The sequence below is a fragment of the Vitis riparia genome, chromosome 14, assembly GCF_004353265.1.
Source record: "Vitis riparia cultivar Riparia Gloire de Montpellier isolate 1030 chromosome 14, EGFV_Vit.rip_1.0, whole genome shotgun sequence".
Lineage (NCBI taxonomy): Eukaryota > Viridiplantae > Streptophyta > Magnoliopsida > Vitales > Vitaceae > Vitis > Vitis riparia.
Window position 1 is genome coordinate 24,278,368 of NC_048444.1, and position 13,857 is coordinate 24,292,224.

Sequence of the window (13,857 nt, forward strand, 5' to 3'; positions counted from 1 at the left end):
GTTTCCTGGTTTGAACTTAAAGCTATGGGTTTTAACATGAAGAACAACCAAATCTAAGATATCGACATCTCTTAACCTAACCGTGAAGTTAGGGAAACACTGGAAGTAAACTGGGCCATCATTCAGTCCAGCTTGGATTGTCCCTATAATAGAATCTTGATAGTCGAGATGTTTATTATTTCTTAAACACGTGACAATAGTGGTGTTTAAACCTAATCTTGTCAAAGGCTTAGCTGCTATTTGAATCATACCAAAGTGTATGAAGTTATAGCATCTCTCTTATGCTTATCAATAGACTTACTATCCAAGAGTCTTATGACTTGATCACTTTGTTCTAAGCTGACTGACATTTCAGAGGTTTTAAACTCTATTTATCCCATGTGGGTAGATAACCAAGGTATAAGAACGAAGCTCTTTGATAAGGAAATTCTTTTTGAATTTGCTAATCCTGTTGAAAACATCACTGCTTGTGATCAAGATATTAATCTTGTTGAATTAGTTGTTCCACCTAAGATTTTAGTACCCAACTCATTCATAATCTCATCATAAATGATATTTTAAGCATTCCTTTATGCATTTTAAAATCTCAATTTGATATTTTGAATTAAGGATTTTTAAAAGTCGTTTTCACATCTGCGAAAACAATTAAGTATATATCTTTTAAGTATGATTTAACTCATTGGATTATTTTAAACCCTAATTTCCAAATTAAGTTTATCAAAGGAGAAAAATCCATTCCTGATCACTCAACTCGTGAAATTTGCATGGTTCACGAGACCATGGCCCCTAAAAAGAATACCCAAGCTCTTAATCCACAGAAATCTCAATTGAGTCAAGCTCTTTCTCCCCATAAAAAGTTGTGGAGTCAATAAGTTGAACTTGAAGAAGAAGTAAGGCTTCATTCTTCCAATCTTATGCCCAACAAGATGATGACCCCGTACTATAATCCTTCGGATCCAGCCAATCTAGTCAAAGCTACCCAATACCCAACTATCTCAGGGTCTCAGACCTTTAAGCAGGTTACTAAGGCTAATCCCTCTCAAAAGGAATTAGCATCAAACTCTTCTTTTTCAAATAAGCAAATTGTGGTGGCTGCCAACCCCACACCTTTTTTAAAATCAAGATATTGGCAAAAAGATTTAAATCAACCTCTTTTGGTTATCAAAAGAGAGGTTTTCTCTGAAAACCCCAGAGAGATTGCAGCAAAAGCTTTTCATGAAAACTTTCATTATCCTTCCGGTGATATTTTAAAAACAAGATAATTCTATGAGGCAATCCTCGTAGAAATTGGTTCTGTTAAAATTAAGCATAATGCTGATAAGTTCAACAATCTAGGTTTGGCATTCTCTACTTGTCATATCTATTACTATCAAGCAATGAGGTGGAAATCCCAATTTTTCAAGGGAATTCTCTGAACCTTTAAAACCAAGATTTTTTTAACTATTGGGATTATCAGAGAGCATGGTCCAATGCTTTTCTAATCCAAAATAGGAACTTTCATCATTCATGGATGTTCTATTTTCCATCTAAGAATCAACTTTCCTCTTTCCCATTTTGGTTCCACAGTTGGTGGACTTATTTTGGTCCATTCATTAAGATACTTCCTAAGCCCATCCTTGATGGCTTTGAGTTATTCAGTAGTTCTTTTGTTATTCCTAGAGTACTTTCAACTTTTCCCCATCTATTGTTATTTTTCAGTAAATTTGGCCTTGCTTGGATAGCCCAATGGGACTATATTATCATTGTAGATGAATCAGTAGCCTTTCCAATTAATCTTTGATGAAGGAAGCTCAAGCTTTTCCCAAGAAAATTCTTATGCAGAATTGGATGATTCAACAAACTACCTTTCGGATAATGGTGATGACTGTGAAGGTATCCTACCTTTAATAAGAAAGTCCAAGTAGTCATCAGCCCCTTAACTAACAAGATGATAATTCACCAGCAAGAATATTATCCAGCTAAGTAGTTTCAGCACCAAAAGCATCAAGCATGTGACTCCATAGTCCAAAGTAGCTTGTCAGCCATCTTTTCAGCCGAAAGCAAGATTCTCGGTGATTTTAATAGTGCTATGGTAGAAAGTGAAATTTACTGTTCACTTTTCACTATTCACTATTTACGCACGAGATTACTATTCATAGCAGTCGAAAGCAGCCAAAAGCAAATAGTACTTTGTCTGCTACTTTGTACTATTCAATATTCTCTTTTTTACCTATTTAAGGAGGCTTGATCATCACTTGTAAACACAATTCAATTTTCTCTCTTCCAACTTATGCTCCTCTTTTTCTCTTCTTTCTCTATCATCATGTAAGCCCTTCAAGCCTATAAGCTTTCTTCAAAGCTTTCCTCCCGTCTCCCATTGTAAGATAGCTCCTTTATATCTATGTTTTATGTTATACCTCTTATGATAGATGGTTTTTAAGCTATGTAAATAAAGTTTGAGGTTTTCAATTTATGTTTTATTGTTTTCATTATACCTCCTATCATGGATGGTTTTAAATTTATGTAATTAAAAGTTTGTGGTTCTTTCTCTTTAAATTTCTTGTTTTTTATCTTGTGTATTTTCTGACTCCTCTTCTTTGTTTTGAATTTTGGCATAATTAATGTTCTCATTGCATATGACCTTGTCCTGGGTGTCTATGGTATTAGAGCCACGGGAAGGAAAGTCAGGGTTTGTTTTGGGTGTTTTGAGCTATCCTAGGATAAGTAGCAGTGTGCCTGGGAGTGCGATCCTTGCCGGTTGAGCCCGTTGTTAGCCGGGGTAGGCGTTTGTTAGGGCTATAAGAGGGTTGGGGAGACGTCTCATTAGGTTTGTTAATATGCTATTAGGCTCTAGATCAAAACCCTAAGATGAGTTCGATTTTCAGAACCATGTCTAGGAGATCCACTGATTCTCAAGATACTGTTGTAAATAGTGAAGAGATCAATTATCCTAAGATCTAAAATGATTTAGATGATTGGAAACTATCCAAGATATCTAATCAAGAAATTTACAAGAAATGAACCTTTAAGCTCTTCACAGATTACACAATCTGAACCTCTGAAATGTCAGTCAACTTAGAATAAAGTGATCAAGTCATAAGACTCTTGGATAGTAAGTCTATTGATAAGCATAAGAGAGTTGGCTATAACTTCATACACTTTGGTATGATTCAAATAGCAGCTAAGCCTTTGACAAGATTAGGTTTAAACACCTCTATTGTCATGTGTTTAAGAGATAATAGACATCTCGGCTATCGAGATTCTATCATAGGTGCAGTCCAAGCTGGACTGAATGATGACCCAGTTTACTTCCAGTGTTTCTCTAACTTCACGGTTAGGTTAAGAGATGCCGATATCCTAGATTCGGTTGTTCTTCATGTTAAGACCCATGATTTTAAGTTCAAACCAGGAAACAGTCTTGTTTCCATCATAACCAGGTTTGCCTATAAAAGCATGACCACAAGCGTTGGATCTGGAGCTCTGTGCACCAGTCCTAAGGGTGGGACTACTATCTTATACTCTGATATGCTTGACAAGTCTAATTTCATAGTTCCTAAGAAAATCAAGTGGAGCGAAGTTGAGTTTCCAGAAAGTTGGCATTTTGCTAATGCCGTTCCAACCATAGAGCAGAGATCTGAAAGGATTGAACAAATTGTTCAATATCCTGATGGAGGTGGAGATTTGATTTTCTCCAACTCTTTCAGACATTCCAGAAGCCCTAGAGTTTCAATTTATGAACCCTTTAGAGCTTCAAACTCTTCTATCCCAGTAAGGACCACTAGGGAAGAAGAAGGTTCCAGTTCAGCAAACCCTAAGAATATTAAGCTAACATGTGTTAGAAGTCACACTAACTTGGCCAGACCCTATTACACTGAGGAAAAGGAGTCTACTTAGGAACATGAATAAGTTGAGTCCCATCCTATGTCTCCTACGTATTCCCAGATGATTAACACCATGATGATAAGGACTTTGAGATCAACAAGGATCTCTTAAGAAAGGGCTTCTATTCTGAAGTCAATAAGGAAAGAAAAGATTGGTTCTTTATAACTGTCCCTAAAGACATCAGAACCCTCTACCAAGAAGAATTTTATGCGTATTTAAGACAGGAAAAGAAAAACATTAAGTTTTGGATCTGGTTTGAACTCTTCAAACAAGAGAAACATCCAGACTACCCTTGTAAGCGTAATAATGATATTAAGTTATGGATTACTAGTGACAGCACTGATAAGACTAATACTAAGCCTTATGAATTCTCTAGGGAATTCCAGGAAAATCCCTAAATTAACTGATTGCGTGCCTAGCTAGTGTACCTTGATTTTGGCCCTCAGACAGGAGTAATCAACAAAATTTATAACCTATATCACCATGTGCTAGGATAGCCTCAGCTAGTATAACATAGTGGCTCTAGGATCGTTCACTGGGAAGGGTTTTCAACTTACAACTGATAATAATTCAAAGTTGAATTGATGTTTTTTCATTTCAAGGTTAGCTTTAAAAGAAAACATAATCTTTGGTTGAAAAAAGATTGGTTTTAAGCTAACCAAAACTAATAGCAACTGAAATTACTACTAAAGAAAAACGTTTCTTGGAGTTTTAGGTTCACTAGGGTCAGGCTCCTCATGCAAAAACAGAGTTCCGGTCACTTGAATCTTTTCCTTGCATTAGAGAATTAACATATAGTTATTTCTCTCACCGGTGTGGTACAGATGCTTCCCCTTAATGGGTTCAAACACTAAATCCCTCTCACTGATGCATCTTGCAATGACTCGTGCCTCTCACCTAGCATTTACCATTCAAGGTGATCATTAACCTTGGATTTCCCTTCTCAAGCTCGCAAGAGATAACTAATGGATGTCTCCTTAGAGTCCAAAAGCTTACCAAGTGTTGGCAATTCTAGAAAATCCTACATTCAAGTCACCTCCCAAAGGCTCGCAAGAGATAAACTAGTGCATCTCAATGAATGGAGATCACTTACCTTACCAAGTGTTGGCCTAGATGATTTAAAGGCGCTTTAAGTTAACTAAAAACATAGAAACCATTAATGGATCACACTTTCTCTTCATTAATAGCTGAAACAACAAAACTACCAGTTCTTGCACTCGACAGCTTACCCAGCTACCTTAGCTCCAAGAGACAAAAAGTCTAGCCACTCATTTTCTGAGGAAACATCCTCAGAGCTTGTTTGGCTAGTAAGAAAAATACAATCAAATTGAGTAGGTAAGGCAGAGCAAAGCTCTGTATATTACTTCCTTTAAAACTATACAAAAAGTTGTCTCTGAGAACAAGCTCCCAAGATTGTACATGTGTAAAGAAAATTACAAACTATATATAAGAGGTTATTCACCCTTTGTTCTTGCTTATTAACTAAGGAATCCTATGATTGGTGGATTACAAGGAGAAAATGGGGATTTAAACAACAAATATCTGAAGAAAAAATCTAAAAGTGTCGGTTGCAAATATCTGGAAGCACTCAGGAGGATTTCGCAGGCATGCAAGATGGGCTGCGAAATTTCGCAAGCTGAAGGTCTCCATTTCGCAGCCAAAGGCTGATTTCTCAGCCATCACCTTGTGATTTCGTAGCCAAAGGTTGATTTCGCAGCCTGCGAAATTGGCCTTCAGCTTGGTGTGATTGGCTTCCAATGGCTATAACTTCTTCATTTCAACTCCGATTTGCGTACCGTTTGAAGTGTTGGACTCCTGACTTCCTAAGCTTCGAAACAACATATAGTATGCATGAAATGGACCCCAGTAAGTGCTCCAAAAGTGTCCAACAGTTGCTATCCTCTTGAATTCTTCATGTTAGATTTCTCTCTTTGCTTTCCCTCCTTGCATTCATGATTTGCTTATGGAAAAATATTATAAAGCTTTAAAACTTAGGTTCTTCATAAAAATGAGATTCCAATTTATTTGCCATGGATTATATAAAGCTCTCCCTCATCTTAGATTGCTTTGGTGATCAAAAAGCTATAAAAAACACCAAAACTTAACACAATTTGATTAGAAACACTTGTAAAGTTCCTTAACATGCCAATTGAGTTAAAAGGTAATAACTACTACTCAAAAGTGTTTAAAAGAGTTAATTACAAGCTATAGAATGACACTTTTTGAGTAGTAATCATTAACCAAGCTTTTGTTGATAGGATTAACCAGAAGATTAAGGATAATCTTGCTGCCCCTTTAGCAGTTCAGCCTCATAAGAGAATTAATATGGTTAAGAGTGATATTAGTTCAGAATAAGAAGTTGATGAACTAATCAAGATGTTTGAAGAACCCCATAATCAAACTGTTTCAAATAACATTAACAATCTGGAAGCCTTTAAGACTAGGAATTACTATCCTAGACCTACTTTTCCTGATATGCAGTTTGAGGAAAGAAACCGGTATACTCAAGCCTCATACGCTAATGGTACTATCTATGAATGGAACATAGATGGTATGACAGTGTATAACATACTCACTAAGCTTCAAGAAATGACCATGGTTAGTACAGCCTATAAGTTAAACAATAGACTACCCGACCATGCTGTAGCTCAGACAATTGTTGCTGGGTTTACAAGTCAACTTAAGGGTTGGTGGGATAACTATCTCACTTTTGATGATAGAAATAACATCCTAAAGGCCTATAGGATTAATGAAAATAATGAAGTTGTTAAGGACGAAGATGGTCAAGATATTGAGGATGTTGTGGCTACTCTTATTTACTCAATATCCAAACACTTCATTGGACATCCTGAAAAAATTAAGGATAAAACTGTTGATCTCTTAACCAACCTTAAGTGTCCCAAGCTTCATGATTTTAGATGGTATAAGGAAGTCTTCCTAACCAAAGTCATGCTAAGATCAGACTGTAACTAGTATTTTTGGAAAGAAAAATTCATCTCAGATGTACCTAAACTTTTCTCTGAAAAAGTTAGAATTAAAATAAGGGATTAGTATAATGGCCAAATCCCTTGTGATAAGTTAACCTATGGTGAAATCATAAGCATTGTCACAGTTAAAGGAATAAAGTTGTTCAATGACTTCAAGCTTAAACAACAAATGAAGAATGAACAAAAGACCTACAAGAAGGAATTTGGGTCTTTCTGTAATCAATTTGGTTTCAACCAAAAGGAAACTAAGCTTCCCTCTAAGCAACGAACAAGTAGAAAACCTAGCAAATACCAGTTTTATCATAGCAAGCGAGGAACCTATGGTAACTATAGGATGAATGAAACTAAGCATTCAAGACATGTCCAAAGAAGAGTCAACAAAGAAGCCCAGAAAAAGGTAGAAGCCCCTTTAGAATCCAAGCCAATTATATGTTTTAAGTGTGGCAAGGTTGGCCACTATAAGAAAGATTGTAAGGTTAAACAAAAAATCAACAACTTGAATGTTTCAGAAGACTTAAAAAATATGCTTTGTAATGTTTTGTTAAGCACCTCAGATTTTGAATCAAGGACTGATTCAGATAATGAATATGATATTAATCAACTAGATAGCAGTGGTGAAGTCTCTAGCCAATCTTCTAGTGACCAAAAAGAATACATTAAGGGTAATTGTAACTGCCGTCCTAAGACCATAAATGTCTTAAGCCATGATCAAGAAATTGTCCTTAATATTTTAAGTAAAATTAAGGATGAAAATACTAAGCAAAATCTTTATGATGTGTTTAAAAAATCTGTTGTAAAGCCAGAAGTTAAGAAGGTTGTAAATCCCTATAACCTTAGTGAAATCTTAAAATTAGTTGGGTACCTAAAATCTTAGGTGGAACAACTGATCCAACAAGATTAATATCTTGATCACAAGTAGTGATGCTTTCAGACCTTTAAGCAGGTTACTAAGTATATTAACTCTTACTCTTTTACTCTTTTACTCTTCCTTTAAATGTCTCATTTATTTCATGTTTTTAATTTATTTTTTAAAAGTACTTTCAGTTTTTATATTTTATAATTTTATAAGTTAAATTTTAAGTGAAAACAAATATTTTTTTTATAATTTAAATTTATTTTTAGTTTTATTTTATTTTCTTATTTTATTTTACTATTAATAATATAACATTTTAATAATGTTATTGAATGTAATTAATAAAACTTTTATTAAAATTTAATATTAATAGTAATATTTTTAAAAAGTAATTTTCATATATTTGAAAAAGGATAATAACTGTTTATATATAAATATATATATATATATATATATATATATATATATATATTAGAATTTTTTAGAATTTTTATATGATATATATTGTTATTATATGAAATAAAAAACCATGAAATTATTTAAAAAATAATTTTAATATTTTCATTTTAAATTATATTTTAAAAAAGAATTTAAAGTTATATATTACCTGGGGTTGATACAGCACTTTCCAAGAAACAAGACAACCATCCACCAACCGCTACCATCCACCAACCGCTGTATCGCTGTCACTACACATCAGGCTGCTACACTTTCTTAATTAGGGGGGAATTTGCGTGCAACTTGCAGCTCATGCGAATCTCAACGTGGGTCCTCTCTGTATTTTGGTCGGTCGACCTTATCTTTTAATAGGTCAAAGGTGGGTGCTGCCTTCACATAAACTCATATCATGCCTGTCCGCTTCTCTGATCTCTCTACACCACCAACCCTTTTCCTTATAAACTCACTATTTATTTGCATACATGAGCTGCTATTGCTTTTGATTTTATTTGGGATTATTGGTTGTCTCTTGATTATATTTTCAATACATCCATCTTGCCCCCATATTTTAACATTTTGCAGTTGGAAAAGGATTGCATTTCAAACTCACTACTCATGAATATTGTGCATGTTTGTGGGGTGGTAGTTTTACCACTAAAATTGCCCTTGATAGAATTTACTGAAGGTATCATGGTTGTGTTGGATTTCTATAACCACATACTATAATATGAATAAGAGTGTGTCTGATAGTGATTTTAGAAAGTGTTTTTAGTCTTTTTAATAGTTAAAATTTTTTATCTTTCAAGTATAAAAAAAGAGTAAAAACATTTCTTATAATCACTACCAAATGCCCTCTAAAAATTTCTCATATCTCAATTTTTACGCCAAAACAATTATAAAATATCACAAAGGACTGATTCTTGAAAATTTCTCATTTTGTAACTTCAATCATGACCAATGATATCACAACACCCTTTTTATATGGGACTTTTCTCAATAGTACGGTAATTTAAAAAAGTTATGCTTAAATTATTGTAGTTGAAGAAGTTATTACAAATATACGATAGTTTTTGCCACCTAGGAGAGAGGAGAGAGGAGAGAGGGTAGGAGAGAGGAGATAGGAGAGAGGAGAGAGGGTGAATGGATAAATTTTTTTTAAACCAAAATCATCTTTTCAAATTTCAAAGGGGTCTTTTGAAAAGAGAAGAGACGAGTTCCATGAAAAAAAAATATAGGAAAAAAAAATTTTCTTAAGGGAACTCGTCTCTTCAATAGACGAGTTCCATGAAAAAAAATATATATATTTTTTATAAAAAAATTCTCAAATTAAAAAAAAAATAGCAATTCCTCAAGAACTCGTCTCTTCAAGAAATGAGTTCCATGAAAAAAAAAATTCCTCAAGGGAACTTGTCTCTTTTCCATGAAAAAAAAAATTCCCAAATTAAAAAAGAAAATTCCTCAAAAAAAAAAAAAAAAAAAAACAATTTCTCAAGGGAACTCGTCTCTTCTTTTTTAAAATTCCCAAATTAAAAAAAAAAAAAAAAAATTCCTCAATGGAACTCGTCTCTTGAGTTCCCATGAAAAAAAATATTTTTTTTTAAATTCCCAAATTATTAAAAAAAAACAACTCCTCAAGGGAACTCGTCTCTTGAAGAGACGAGTTCCCATGGAAAAAATATATATATATTTTTTTAAAAAAAAATCCAAAAAAAAAAAAATCCTCAAGGGAACTCGTCTCTTGAAGAGACGAGTTCCCATGGAAATTTTTTTTTAAAAAATTCCCAAATTAAAAAAAAAAAAAAAAAAAAGCAATTCCTCAAGTTCCCCTGAAAAAAAAAAAAAATTAAAAAAAAAAAATTCCCAAATTAAAAAAAAAAAAAAAATCCTCAAGGAACTCGTTTCTTCAAGAGACTAGTTCTATGAAAAAAAATATATATATATATATATATATATTTTAAAATTCCCAAATTATTAAAAAAAAAAAAAGAAAAGCAATTCCTCAAGGGAACTCGCATGGAAATTTTTTTTTTTTTAAAGATATTTAAAAAAAAAATTTTAAAATTAAAAAAAAAAAATCCCAAATTTAAAAGAAAAAAAAAAAAATCCTCAAGGAACTCGTCTCTTCAAGAGACGAGTTCCATGAAAAAAAATATTTTTTTTTTAAAAATTCCCAAATTATTAAAAAAAAAAAAAAAGAAAAAAAGAAAAAAAAAAAGCAATTCCTCAAGGGAACTCGTCTATTGAAGAGACGAGTTCCCATGGAAAAAAAAATATTTTTTTTTTAAAAAATATTCCCAAATTTAAAAAAAAAAAAAAAATTCCTCAAGGAACTCGTCTCTTCAAGAGACGAGTTCCATGAAAAAAAAATATTTTTTTTAAAAATTCCCAAATTAAAAAAAAAATAATATTTTTTCATGGAACTTGTCTCTTCAAGAAACGAGTTCCCTTGAGGAATTTTTTTTTTTTTTTTTTTTTAATTTGGGAATTTTTTAAAAATATTTTAAAATTTTCATGGAACTCGTCTCTTGAAGAGACGAGTTTCCTTGAGGAATTTTTTTTTTTTTTTAAAATTTGGGAATTTTTTTTTTTTAAAATATATTTTTTTAAAGAGACGAGTTCCCAGGAGTTGTTTTTTTTTTTTTTTTTTTAATAATTTGGGAATTTAAAAAAAATATTTTTTTTCATGGGAACTCAAGAGACGAGTTCCATTGAGGAATTGTTTTTTTTTTGTTTTTTTTTTAATTTGGGAATTTAAAAAAAAAATTTTCTTTTTCATGGGAACTCGTCTCTTGAACAGACGAGTTCCCTTGAGGAATTGTTTTTTTTTTTAATTTGAGAATTTTTTTCCATGGGAACTCGTCTCTTGAAGAGACGAGTTCCCTTGAGGAATTTTTTTTTTTTTTTTTTAATTTGGGAATTTTTTTTTTAAAAAAATATTTTTTCCATGGGAACTCGTCTTTTCAAGAGACGAGTTCCCTTGAGGAATTGTTTTTTTTTTTTTTTTTTTTTTTTTTTTTTTTTTTTTAATTTGGGAATTTTTTATATATATATATATTTTTTTCATGGAACTCGTCTCTTCAAGAGACGAGTTCTTGAGGAATTGTTAATTTTTTTTTTGTATTTTTTAATTTGAGAATTTTTTTTTATAAAAAATATATATTTTTTTTCATGGAACTCGTCTCTTCAAGATGATTTTGAAATTTGAAAAGATGATTTTGGTTTTAAAAAAATTTATCCGTTCACCCTCTCTCCTCTCTTCTACCCTCTCTCCTATCTCCTATCTCCTCTCTTCTAGGTGGCAAAAACTACCATATATTTGTAATAACTTCTTCTACTACAATAATTTAAGCATAACTTTTTTAAATTACCGTACTATTGAGAAAAGTCCTTTTTATATGTTAATATTACCCAATTGTCTAGTTCCAAATTTCATATTAAGGGCGTTGAGGGATGCTATTAACTCTGACTACACCTAAAATTCTAATATGAAGATATAGGTTTTTTTAGTTCTTACATTAGGGAAGCCACCATAGTCCCCAGGCTCTTTGATGTCCTTGGTGACTACACTATTAGCTGCAAGCCTGACCTACAAATTCTCATCCAATATAATATGCTATATCAACAACATAATAAAGAGATTCAGTGCTAATCCAGGATCTATCATTGAATAGTTTACACACAATTATTAAGTCCATGTGCAGCCTAAAGAAAGATATAACGTTAGCCATCCTCTCAATATTAGGACCATAAGTTGGACAAAGAATATAACATAAGAATAGAGTGCAAACAAAAACAGGAATGTCAATTGTTAGCTCTATTTCTTTATTTGCTAATGAAATTAGTATACCAACAGACTAATGTTAAAAGAGCATTTATAAGAAATAAAGTAAAGTTTAGTTTTTGACAATTTAGAGTTGTTTTCATGATAGTAAGTTATTATCATTGCTTGAATTGACAATGTTTGTATCTTCTTTATTATAGACTACTTTTGTAATGAACTTTGCTAACATTTGGATTGTGTCATTCATTTATTAATCTTTGTGAGGAAAAACTAATGACTTCCATAAAAGTGTATCAACCCTTTATAAAACAAACTATCCATTCCTTCTTAAAATACAAAGTTGATGAAGTTAGATTGGAAGAGTGTTTTTTTTTTTTTTTTTTTCTAATCATAAACATAATTTGTTACAAGTTTGAAATATTACACATGTTTTTTTTGGTTTCAACGAATTCAGTTACAGGACATCCAATGACTTTTTCCATAGTGTCAAACAAGGTTAAGACAGCTTAGTGAACTCCATTAGCAATTGTAAGTCTAAGCATATTAGACTTATACCTATATTAATTTCATTAATCGATAAAATGACTAAAGGAGAAGGAATTTTAATATCATTATTACTTGAATGTTTAATAGCCAACATGAATGAGACATTAAATTAGACAATAATTTGCATTGGTGTTGCAACATTTTACACAATTCGCTATTTGGTCTTTTAATACCACTTTCTTATTACATTTTGTGCGTGCATTGTACCAAGGTTCATTCATATTGTTGGTATTGACAATTGTTGCTTTAAATGAATAATGAATTTTCTATAAGTTTGAACAAACAATAGTTTTAATTTGAGTATCATAATCAAAGAAATATAAATAGGTGTTTTTCCCTTGTATAGGATGTCATATACCTTGAATTTAGATAATGGTCATTCTATTAAATTAGAAAGTGTGATGCCTTTTAAGGACGTAATCTTTGTTGGGCTAACTATTTTTATCATACTTGCATTCATAATAGAGTTTCACTTGCAAATTAAGTTTGCAATTCATATTAATATGATATTGGTATATGAAGGTAGAGAGAATTTTTTTTTTTTTGGAGACATTAATTTTTTAAAGTGTACCATTCTTTAATTTTCACAACTTCTTCTAAATCCGGATTGACATGAAGTGAGGTAATCAACAATGTAGATAGGCATAAACTTCCCTAATTATCAATAGAATTTTTAAATGGTTGATATTGATAGGTATAACCAACAAGTAAAAATATATATATAAAAGTTAAATAATGTGTAATGTATATCTTCATATGTTGTGATTTTTGCTTTTGATAATGTAATTATTGGTTTACAAGCGATTTGCTCTTCTAATAAATGACCTCCATTTCTTACAAGATCTCTCTATAATGTTAATATAGTTGTATCAGAACTACAATAAATATGAATAAAATATGTTATAAATTTATAACTATTAGAATCTAAAAACCCAAATATTAGTTTCCTTAAGAAAAAAAATATTAATTTTAGAAGAATATAAATATGTATGATGAATTTATGAGTGTAACATTGTGCTTGTAAGTGTCACCAAAAACTCCGTATCTCTTTATGAAAACAAAAGGATCAAACTTCACAACTAAAAAATCTAGAAGGAAATATGAAAACATTGGAATGTTAGTATCTTAAAATTGTAAAAATAAAAGAAATTTCCCAAATAATATATATCTACTTATCGATTAGATCGTTGGTTTCTAAATGATGGTTGATGTCCCTAAATTGGATAAAGTTGTACATTGTGATAGGTCAATGCTAATTGTAGCCTCCTCTACTAAAAAATGGATAGATAGAGTCAACTCAAGAGTGTCATGAATATTTATAAAATTAGCATTCACTTATTTAATCAATCTATTTGAAATAAAATATGTTTTTACTAAATGAATTCTTTCTC